Raw genomic sequence first — 9,703 nt, 5'->3', positions numbered from 1 at the left:
CGCGGGCCCCGCCCCGCCGTGACGCGCGCGCCGCCGAGCGGGGAACGTGGCGGCCCCGCGGGGCGGGGCGGGCGCGGCGTGAGGGCGGCAGCGGCTGCGGCTGCTCCGCCCTGCGCTCCGTGCCCCGGTGACATCTCGCTCCTCGTCTCCCGCGGCATCCTCTGTACAGCTCTTTGCTACACCGGGCACTGCTCCGTGTCCGGTCGTGAGCTGCCGCGTGGGAGGGTGAAAATGTGTTCATCCTTCCCCAGGGATGCTCCTTCTCGTTCCTAATTCTTTGCGCTCGTTTGAGCTTTAGCTGCGTTCAGACCTGGTTTTCCCGTCCCCTTAGAGGAAAAGTCTTGGCCCCAGTGCAGATTTATCAGTTAAGGAAATAATATTCTATATTTTACCTTCGTGTTTGTTAATGCTTGGCGTAAGCTTGGGGTTTGATCTGTGGATTTCCATTCTCAGTTTAGAAGTGCGGTACCTGGCGGGGTTTTGGCTATTGTTTTCTCTGGGCATTAGGCAGTTATTCATCACTAAAAGGGCTCAAAAAGTACAATTTATTTTTAGTGGACAGGTAAGCACTGGCTGTTACAGAAAATGCACTGCGCTTCGTACGAAATAGTGACTTCTGGAATGAGCGTAAATTCTACTTGTAACCTCTTATGATGTTCCAATACTGTAAGCCTATACTCATATTTAAAGAAATGTACTAACATGTACAAATCACTGAAAATCTTTTAACACTGTGCATTGTATTTCTGTTATTCTGATTTACAAGATAAGTATGCACAAGGTAAGGTTTGGTTTGTTTGTTTTTTTTTTAAATAAGCTATTGCAATAGTTTAAGCAAATCAGAGATAAAAATAAATTATTGAGGGATTTGCTAAGCCAAGGGAAGAAACTCAAAACCGCCGCGGGGCTGAGGGTTAATTATAATGAGGGCAAAGTGGTGGTTGAAACTGCAGCTTCTGCAGGTGAAAATAAAATGGGGATGTAAGCTTTCTATGGTGACATCTGTGGTTACAAAGCTGTTAAAGCAATAGGGCTGACACCACTTGGAGCTTTCCCTTTCTCTCATGGAGATACTGCTCCAGATTAGAAAACCATTTTCCTACACTACAGTTCACTGCAGAAGCAGAGTTTTGTGGTGGCTTAGCGTTCCTCTCTAGTCTGTGCCCAGATGTGGGAGAAGGGGGAGGTTGATGGGGGCTGAGGGCCCCTCTCCTGGGGCTCATTTTCATGGAAGGCTGTCCCTTGGGCACAGGGACCGTTCCCCATCTCCCCTCAGGAGCCTCCTCATCCTGTGGGGTCCCCTCAACAACGCACCAAGTGTGCCCTCACTCTCTGTTCCTATGAAGAACAAAGCTTCTGTCTGCTTTTGTGGCCTCCTGTTTACCCCTTCCTGCTTTGTAGGAGGAACCAGACGCAGTGCCTGTACTGGAGCCTTCCCACAAGTTTCCAAGGAGAGCCTGCCCTTCTCAGACAGCTGCCAGAAGGTGGCTTGGAGGTAGGAGAAGGACAAGGTGATATCCATCATCTGCGAGGATAAGATGTGGTGGGACCAACAGGAGCCTTGCCTGGAGGAGGGGCGTGTCCTCGTGGGACAAGGTAAGAGCAGTGAGAACCATTTACTGTGACTTTAGCAAGGCCTGTGAAAAAGCTCCCCATGGTATCCAGGTGGGTTTGGCATGGACAGGAGAATGAATCTCATGTGCAATCTACTCTGTGTTCAGCAAGACAAATCCTTCATTAGTATTCTATCCTCTTTTGGGTATTGATTTTTCACTGCTCATGCTAATTAGTCCATATTTTTAGTCTTTTTAGTTAGTATCTTTTTCCTCCATTAGGGACTTTCCAACACACATATACTGAGTCTTTGTTACATTTTCTTTATGCTCTGATTTCTGCAAATCATCTGTGTAGTCTATAAATGCAGTTCTTCTGGTCACAGCACTGAGCCTGGCGGAGTTCAAGAAGCATTTGGACAATGCTCTCAGGCACATGGTATGACTCCTGGGTTTGGTGCTGTGCAGGGCCAGGAGTTGAACTCCATGATCCCGGTGGGTCCTGTCCAACTCAGCTTATTTTCTGGTTCTGTGAGTTTCAACAATCCTTCACTCTATCCCAGGCCTTGTTTAATGAAGCATATCAGGGTCACGTGCTGGCTAAAAGTGATTTAAGACTAGCATGCTGCTCATAATTAATATACTGATTAGACTGATTAAAACAATTAATAAAAATACTGATTAGAAAATTTGTGTCATTTTCAACAAGCACACATGGCCACTGCAGTGCAGGTGTGCAAAGGGTTGGTGTGGTACACATGTGTTCATGTCCAAGCAGAGGGTGGGACAGCTGAGGATCAGGGCAGCTGTGAGTTGGTTTTCCTGGAGCTGCAACTGTTTTCCAGCTAGCTGTCTCCTCTAAAATGGCTGGGATTGCTCAGCCTGGAGAAGAGAAGGCTCCATGGAGATTTTAGCATACCTTCAGGTACCTAGATTTACCTACAGAAAATCTGGAGAGGGATTTTTTACACGTGCAGGTAGTCATAGGACAAGGGATATTTGTTTTATGCTGGAGGAGGGTCAATATGGATTTGAAAGAATGTGTAAGGTTTTGAGTTTTTTTTTTAATTCTATGGCTTTGTAACTTCAGAAACAAATAAACAACAGCTGGAAGATGATAATTTTTGTTTTCTTCTCACAGGCCCCATACTGTTGTCAAGCCTGCTGCTTGGAGTGGAGAAGGTTTCCATCATGGCTTTGACTGTTTCAGGGTTGTTTTGACCCTCTCTCAATCACAACCTGATATATACCATAGCTTAGTTAGTTGTGCTACTTATTTTTTTCTCTCCAGATACTTACACGGTTGTTTCATGTCAGGCTGGAAACTCTTTTAAGTGAAGGGTGGAAAACCTCTGGGTAGGTACATCCCCAGCTCTCTGGGGCTGTGTCAATGACCCCTCTGACAGTGGAAATGCTTAAACTATGCTAAGGCACATGGAAGATTAGGAGGTGATTGGTGATGGCCAAACCTGGCTTCATCAGAGCAAATCATGCCTGAAAATTTTCCTTTAGAAACACAGAAGGACATATGTTCAGAGAAACAGGCATGATGTTCCCTCCAAAATAAGAGGGAACTGAGAATTAGAGTTAGAACTGAGGTGAGACCCATAATATATTTGGAAGTATAGAGTCAAGTTGAGGGAGAACTGTTCTGAAGGCGTAGAATAGTATTAATACTGGTACAGGACACGAGGATAATTTCAGACTTGAAGCCACATGAAAAAGTCACAAAAAGAGGGCAGAAGAGGAGAGATACTTTGTGTAAGAAGGAGGTAAGACATGTAAGTTATTTTGAGCAATTTTGGTACTTTTGACTGAAGAGAGGGTGCATTGAAAATGAGATAGTAACAAACAGCAAGAAAAACAGGAAGTTTTTCCTGTGGTTGCAGCAGGAAGTGTATCACAGCATTTTTTTGCCCTCCCATTTCCATTAATGGAAATATTTCTTAGAAGTAGAATGAAAAGGCTTGTGGTAACAGGCATACAGTGCATATATATCACACAAATCTCACAGGCAACAAGGAATAATATAAAGGTCTCATTAAAGGAGAATGGGGCACTTGATTCCTGATGCAGTTTTCATGTGATTTCTCATGCAAATCAATATTTTATTACTTATTTTTTTCAACTTTTCTACAGTTTATAAATGCCCCTCTCATCAAAAAGCAGACAAGTAGCATCTAAATATTTGGCAGAGGCTAAACATCCACCAATATTTACAAGATTGTGGTAGTAATTTTTAAAAATGTCTGTCTTTTAAAATTATACCAGCTCCTTTCTTGTCATACCTGTATGCACATGATTATCACCCAGTTATTGATGGGCAAAAAGGGGCAGTCAGCATGGGGGGCTTATTCTTGTGATGTTTAAGGGTTTGGGTAAGTCTATTTACTATTATTTTTTATAAACTTTGGACTAATGGCAGGGGGATTCAGCAGTGGTATTTCCTAGGAATTTGTACCTGGCCTATGTATTTCAATGTTATCATAAAATTCCCGAATGGGGGTACAAAATTATGTGAGAAAGTTTGCTGATGACTTAGAATTAAGGAATTACTTAGAGTAACACCACAGAAAGTAAACATTTTGCTTCATATCTGCAGAATATCTCGTGATATTCAGTAGCTGACAGGTGAAGCAGTAAATGATATGTCAGTAATGTAGACTGACTTGCCTTGAAGAAAAGGCAGCCTTGGCTTTTTAAATCTATTTATCTTTTTGCTCAGATTGTGGATGTGTAAAGAGAAGGTTCTGTGGTATTGTTAGTGCAATGCTTAGTGCAGATTAAAATAGCAAGTGCTAGGAATAATGGAATTGCTAGGACAATAATAGAATGTAATGAAAGGAATTGTTACATTGCAGCATAAATCCATTCTATATCTGTATGGTAAGGATGACATGCAGGTCTATTCCCATGAAGAGTGACATGCTGGAAGTAAATAGAAATGGTCACTATTGTTCACAACAAGAAAAAAGCAATGAAATCCTGTGGCCAATTCAGTGGTACATGCTGAACATTGCTGCCTGTCTTTCCTTGGTGTTAAATGTTGAAATTTCTCAACTCTTTTCTGCTCTGTGAAGAGTTATCCCCCCTTTTGGGCTGGATTGCAAATCAGAGTTAAAGTACAAGCTTATTAACTGCTATATGGGGAAAGATGAGGTGGAATCTGATGTATTTTTAAGAGATTAAAGTTCAAGGCACGCTTCTCCCTTTCCTATGTGTGATGTAAAAGTTACAGTTCTGCTTTTTAAGTACTGTGGATGAAAACTGCCATTGCCTTATGTTATCATGAATTCTACAAGCCAAAAGTCTTCCTTTCCCTTTTGATTCTTAAATGTGCACATTCTGTAAAATAAGAGAATGGAGGATTTAAACCAGGATTCATGGCCTTTCATTTTTCTGCCCCACAGAGCTGTTTGAGAAGTGGATCACACTCCCCAGTCCCTCCCTGTCTGAGTCATTTTCCCCTGCTGTGCTTCCATGGGGAATGAAGTGCTGAAGACTGACTGTTTGATTCAGAGGGCAGTAAGAGCCTTTTGGTCTGGAAGCCATTTCCCCAGCCTTTCTAGACTGATCCCAGCATGAAGCATCCTTATGTCCAGTGTTTCATCCCATTGTGCTGAAATGAAACATTGATGTTTGTGAACATCTGTAGACAATATTGACAATTTTGGAAATTGAAAACAAAACACCCAAAATATATCTGTGTGCTCATTGGAACAATGAGTTCTAGACTGAATGTGTTTTTGTTTCTCACACTGAACAAAAGATCAGTATTTAGTCAAAAGTATTGTTGGTGTCCCTGCTGGACCCTAACATTATCTTATTCCTGAAAAACTTGCTGAGGAAATTTGAATGTTACAAGAATGGGAGGATATGGTTGTAAGCTCTGTTCCATCCTGTGTTGTTTTGGACCCTGGCCATCAGGAAACATTTAGTCTATCTCAGAGATGAAACACTTTCTCTTCAGAAGTAGTATTATGAGCAAGATGTGTAAATAATCTGTGGCAAGCAGTGACTTTGTTACAGAAAGGGACACCATCCCAACTTTTCCTTTCTTTGATGAAATTTTAAAGAGAGATTTCTACAAACGATGTGCCAGAGGGGAATTTGCAAGGTTTGCATTGATCTGCATAAACCCTAGTTGAACATAAAAGCAGATTAAAAGTTGTTTCACTCTGCTTCTGTCACCCTTTGTACTTTATTAACCACTGATCTTTATTCTTAGTTAATTCACATATGTTTAATGCAGCATTGCAAATATTTTTCCTCACATCCTAAAGTATTCATAAAAATAAGGCTGGGTGAGAATATTTGAAAGAGCATTGTTTGTAATTTTCTTGCCTCTGCACAGCTGTGTGTCTAGAAACTGGAAACACAGGCTTCTCTGTACTGCAGAGGAATGGAAATAAATCATAATGCATACTCTTTCAAAAGGAATTATGTATCCTGGAGTATCTCAGATCAGGAAAACATTGTGTTGCATAGCTGAAGTTTTATTTCAAAAGATTAGCTCTATACAGATATTCGCTTTTGTATCTTAACTAGTTATTTTACTGAATGTGTCTGATTTGGATGAAAAGTTATGTGGTTGACCTGATCGATTCATGAGCCATGAGTCGGTGGAGGGGAAGCAGGGAAAGGACAGTTTGAAGCAAAGGAAACAGAAAACCTTATGGAGAAAGAAGACCAAGATTGCCACATAATTCTATGACTAATTATTCTCAAGAATATGTTTTTGGAGAAACAGGATGAAAGGCAAAGTAATACCTTTGAAATAATTTTGGAAGCCCAGCATCAAATCAATTGTGCAACTAAATTATCATCACATTATAATAATTCAGACACTTTTTCTTAAAGGCAGTTTTAATATGAAATATTTTATGGTGGTTTGTGGGAATCCGGAGCTTCCCTCTGGTTGCCCTGGAAGGTCTGGGTCCCTGGCAGGGGATCAGGAACCCCCCTGTACAGAGCCCTGAGAGACACTGTCTCTGATTTCTGTCCATGGAAAAGGAGTTTTAAATCTTACAGGATGAATTACACGCTCTGGGTGTTTGATATAAGTAATAATTAAGTGTGGCACGGGTGCAAAAGTAAAATTTCAGGATTCTAGATAAGGGGTCCAAAGGGGACAAGATGGAAGAAATTGTGTGTGTCTTGTCCTTTTTCTCCTTCTTCATGCCTTCCATGTTTCACTGTAGTGTTGGCATTTTTCTATTGGTTTAGGCTGGGGGCACACTGTTCAACGTAGGTGACAGATATTGGCACATTATTGTAAATACAGCACAGGTAGTTTCTGGTATTTAATGTTTGTAACATCCCACTGGGGGCAGAGCCCCACACGCTGCCCTGCAGGGCAGACCTGTGGCAGGGCAGCAGAACATGTTAGAGATAAGCAAGAGTAAACAACCTTGAAAATAGCACAGACGAATTATGGCTTCTTCTTTGGCAACGGGGCTGAAAGACAGAGACTTTCTACAATCTCAGAATCATCAATACCGCAGATTCCGACAGTGGTTAGTGTTCATACTCGTTCTGTGAAATAGGGAAATACTAAGCCAAGGTTTCCATAGATTGTGAAGCAGAGAAGTTTTTCCAGATTATGGAGCAGCAACAACACTGGAAATAAAAAGCCTGTCAAATTCCAACTTGTTGATACAACTTAGAAGTGAAAAAACTGCCCTGTGAACCAGCAGCTAAGAACTTTCTAGAACTGGTTAGCCACTTGCTGCCTACTTTTCTAGTGTTGATGTTGGATGAAAGGTAGCTAATGCTGCCTTTCTTTATGGTGTTTGCTGCAATTGCTGCAGTGTTTGCAGTCATGGAACATATTAGAGATGAAAATGAGTGACCAACTGAGTGATAAAGCACATCAGGACAGCAAAAGTTCTTCTGTTCCTTATTCTTCTGTTCCTTATTCTTCTGTTCCTAACCGTTCTTCTGGACCTTATTTTCTTTGCTGATGTTATCTTCTGGCCTAATTCTCGCATCCTTCCATATTTTATATCCTCCTCCAAAATGTGTAATATATTAAGTAAATATATGAAGTAAAAGCTTTTATCAGGCTATCTGAAAATGCTCTGCAGTTGTTCCTTGTAGTAAAAGTGTTATCAGACTCTATGTGCCTCAGGCTGCAGGTATATAATTGCATTTTAGAAATAGGGCAGGCTCTGTTGTCTCATTATGAAGGAACTGGAAGGCCTGTGTCACAACAGCCCCTATTCATCTCTCCATCTAAGCCTCTTCCCAAAACTTCTTGTCCAAAGGAACACATGGACACCCTGCAAGTCCTCCCTGAAGAGTCAACTTTCCCCAGCCTACCCAACAAAGCATGTGGTCTCCATGTTGAAGGGATTGCTTTACTTGCACAGATGGAAACAAATACTGCTTCCCATGATATCTTAAAATTGATACCATTTTCTGAGCTTTTAAGGGATTTACCCATGGAAACGACTGCACAAATTTTTCTAAGATATTCACAGTTTCAAGGTTTTATCATCTGGTCAAGGCAACACTCCCTTCACATTAACGACTGCAGGCACTGAGTCCCTCATAGGACTCAAATTTGGGGCCAGAACTGATGTCTTGCATCAAAATATTCTGATTTATGTACCACTATTGGAGAGTAGTAGACAGCAGTCAAGTTATTTAATGATTTCAGAGTTTTAAAAGCAAGTGAAGATATTGGTGTCAGATTCTTTTAAATCTTCCCTTACTACAACAGTCTGAAACATTCATTTCCAGTGCTAATGATTACAGAGGGATATCCACTTTAAACATGGGTTAAACAAAAAAAAAAGCTTTTAATGCAAGCTTTACCTCTATCATCACATCTGTCTGCCTTTTGCCATTAGTAGGCAGTGTATTTATCTTTGAAGTCCTGTGTTTGCAAAAGTGCCAGTCATGCTCTATTAGTCCTCTCTAATCTCCATGTGTGCACTTAGCTGAGAGTGCAACACAATATTTATTCTTTAATTTTAAATTTGTGGTTTCTATTGAGTTCAAGGGTCTTAGTCTGTTTTTACCCTAAACACCTTGGGCTGGGGCACTGAAACTGTATCTGGTGGCATAATCTATCAGGTTTATTTGAATTTCCTTAACCTATACGCTTATTTAAGAAAGGGGGAAAAGGGTAGCAGTGGAAGACTGTTATTCACTAACTCCAAAAGGTTAGTGAATTCTCTGAATTTTGATATCTGAAATAAAATTTAAACTTTATTAGTATTTCTAAAGTAACTTAGTGTTAAAAGGGACTTTCTGGAAACAATCTCATAATTATGGTAAAGCCTGTGGTAAGCTAGATACTCCAGTTCTGGTATTAACCACATCCCACCATGTGGCCTGATTTTCAGTGGCTGAAAATACTCCAGGGCTTGCTGGAAACCCCATTTATTTAGGGGTTGGATGGATTCTCAACAAATTTTATTGTGATACACAGTCACAGAAACAGATAGTCCTTTCCTCCCTTTTTCCTTTTTCCTTTTTCCTTTTTCCTTTTTCCTTTTTCCTTTTTCCTTTTTCCTTTTTCCTTTTTCCTTTTTCCTTTTTCCTTTTTCCTTTTTCCTTTTTCCTTTTTCCTTTTTCCTTTTCCCTTTTTCCTTTTCCCTTTTTCCTTTTCCCTTTTTCCTTTCCTGTCCCTCAGATTCTAAGCTCCCAGGGATGTTTTAGTCATCCTTGAGATCAACCCTGTTAATTTCAGTACAAATAGAACATGAGTAAAGCTTAATTTCCACCAAAATCAGATTAAAGAAGGATTCTTTAAATGCTTTCAGTGTAAGCCCTCTACAGCTGTCAGGCTTTCTGTCCATTTCCTCAGAAAACTGCAGTGGCTGCAGAACTCATGAAACTATGATATTATAAAAAATAAGGATGTAGAAGTGGTATAATTGAGAATATTATTTTTAGCCTGATTGTTCCAAATTGTAGGATTTGTGATAGCAATCAATTTATTTAAAAAAAAAAAAATCTGTTTCCAATCTGTACTTTCCCCCTTTAGTGAAAGCTGTGTGCATCCTCAAAAATATCCAGGGAATTCACTAAGAGGTTGGGAATGTTTCATATATTTTCAGAGATGAAAAAAGTACACTTCTGTCTGTCCTTAGAACAAACTGTTAAAGTATCTCTCAACCTAAGAGAGAGGTCAGGGGTGA

The 9,703-nt window shown here is 40.5% G+C and overlaps 1 long non-coding RNA gene across 3 annotated transcripts; it reads left to right on the top strand.

Moving 5' to 3' along the window:
• Nucleotides 1–58: 58 nt before the first annotated feature.
• LOC115495475 (uncharacterized) lies at nucleotides 59–5,276 on the top strand. 3 transcript variants are annotated; one of them, XR_003960687.4, is made up of 4 exons: nucleotides 59–364; nucleotides 1,402–1,665; nucleotides 2,695–2,909; nucleotides 4,964–5,276. It is a non-coding gene; the product is annotated as an uncharacterized lncRNA (long non-coding RNA). The 3 variants fall into 3 exon arrangements; XR_003960688.4 differs by having other exon boundaries at nucleotides 2,695–3,325; XR_012056245.1 differs by having other exon boundaries at nucleotides 59–562; nucleotides 2,695–3,325.
• The last annotated feature ends 4,427 nt before the right edge of the window (nucleotides 5,277–9,703 follow it).

Source organism: Taeniopygia guttata, chromosome 5 (assembly GCF_048771995.1).
Source record: "Taeniopygia guttata chromosome 5, bTaeGut7.mat, whole genome shotgun sequence".
NCBI lineage: Eukaryota > Metazoa > Chordata > Aves > Passeriformes > Estrildidae > Taeniopygia > Taeniopygia guttata.
This window is presented reverse-complemented; position numbering and strand designations above follow the sequence as displayed.